Source organism: Pundamilia nyererei, unplaced genomic scaffold (assembly GCF_000239375.1).
Source record: "Pundamilia nyererei isolate P.nyererei 1_Seehausen unplaced genomic scaffold, PunNye1.0 scaffold01528, whole genome shotgun sequence".
NCBI lineage: Eukaryota > Metazoa > Chordata > Actinopteri > Cichliformes > Cichlidae > Pundamilia > Pundamilia nyererei.
The window spans coordinates 2,770-4,820 of record NW_005188929.1 but is presented as its reverse complement, the minus strand read 5'-3'; positions in this window follow the sequence as shown (position 1 = coordinate 4,820).

The following is a 2,051-nucleotide window of genomic DNA, read 5'->3' as shown; positions in this document are numbered from 1 at the left end:
CATACACACACACACAGTATTCTTTGTTCACATGTATACCTATGTAAGATGTTATATGTTAATGACCCTATGCATATTCATGTAACCACAATAAAAGGAGTGCTATGGGGGACCTGGCTGAGAGTCTGACGGAGGTCAAGTGGTGGAACGACACTTGGCTCCAGGCAGGTCTCCTTCATGCATGAGTAACATGAAGAACTTTGCCTACTTCGTGTCTTGCTTGTCCTCAACGTTCCAGCAAATAGGTTCAAGCTACAAACCTATCAGCTGTTTTTTATGTGCATTAAAGTTATATAAAAATGTAACAGTGGAAATGCAAATTCCTTGCTGACAGTTTAACCAAAAGGCATTTCCAGTGGAAATTGGCTGACATATCCTCAGCATAACCATGTATAATATCCACAAAACTTAAAAAGAGGTTATACACACACAATACGGTAATATTATGTTGAAGCACAGTACGTATCACTCCGCGAGACGCCTGCCTACGATAGCCGTAACACTCCGACAATCCATCAAGTGGTGCGGGTTCGTAGCTTAGCAAAGTCGCACTAAAACATTTGACAGATTTTCAAGCGTCGTGTACCACATAAAATTGTTTCGAGGTCAGTAAACACAACCAGAATTCATACATAAGGCACACGGGATTATAAGGGGCACTGTCGATTTTCAGAAAAATCAAAGGATTGATTTTAAGTGTGTTTTCCAAACAACACGGTAATAATACCGTCCGCTAGCATTTTCTACCAAAAATATGTGTATCTGACGGACGAAAGCTAAACCAGTCCCACACCACTGAAGTTGCAGCATTTTTACAAACCAATTCTGGTTCATCCGTTTCATTCAACAATCCACTTTTGCTCTTCTCATTCTGCGTCACCGCCATGTGCGTATGTAAACATAAGCACTGCGCATGTGCGTTTTACCCATATTCTATCGCGATATGTCATTTTCCTATCGTTGCCCAAAATTACACCAGTATTACCGTGAACGGTATGATATAGCCCAGCCCTATTGCTCAGTTTTAACTGAGTTCCTTAATCATTAATATGCAAATTTTCATGACATTGTCATTGATCAAAAACCACTGATCAATGGCCATGAGTACCATTCACAGAGAGTTGGGGAATGGCTGCAATCGCAGCATTGTAAGATGGCGAAAGATGCACCCTTAGGCCCCCTCCTCGATTCAGAGATGGTCGTTCCCTTTTCATGTAAATGGCCTCCTTGACTCCACGCTCAAGCCAGCGTTCTTCCCTGTCCAGGATGTGTACATCCTCATCATTGAAAGAGTGTCCACTGGCCTGTAGGTGTAAATAGACTGCAGAGTCCTGGCCTGACGAGGTAGCTCTTCTGTGTTGTGCCGTCCGCTTCACCATATGTTGTTTGGTTTCCCCGATGTATAAATCCTGGAAATCCTCCTGGCACTTTACAGCGTACACTATGTTACTCTGTTTGTGTCGGAGGACCCGATCCTTGGGGTGGACCAATTTTTGGCACAGCGTGTTTTGGGGTTTACACCACAGATGCAGTGTTTAGAAAAAATGTGTCTCAGCTGGGATCACTACAGGTTTTCGCTTGGGCAGCAGTTGTCCTTCTCTCCTGGATTGGCTAGAGCTTTCTTTAGGTGCCTTCCCAGCTTTGACAAAGGTCCAGCTGGGATAACCACATTTACTCAGGGCATTCTTGATGTGCTGTTCTTCTGCCTCCCTGGCCGCTGTGTCTGTGGGGATGGTGTTCGCTCTGTGTTGTAGCGTCCTGATGACACCCAGTTTATGCTCCAGTGGATGATGAGAGTCAAACCTTAAATACTGATCTGTATGTGTAGGTTTACGGTACACATCAGCTTTGTCCCCCATTACTGATGGAAATCTCACAGTCTAAGACGGCTAACCTGCCACTTTTCATATCCTCCCTGGTGAATTTGATGTGTCAGTCCACCGAGTTAATGTGATTCTTGAATTGTGGTATGTCTTGAGATAGAGCAGGGCGATAGGGCCAAAAATATTCATCACGATATATATTTGAAAATTTGCGATAACGATATAACC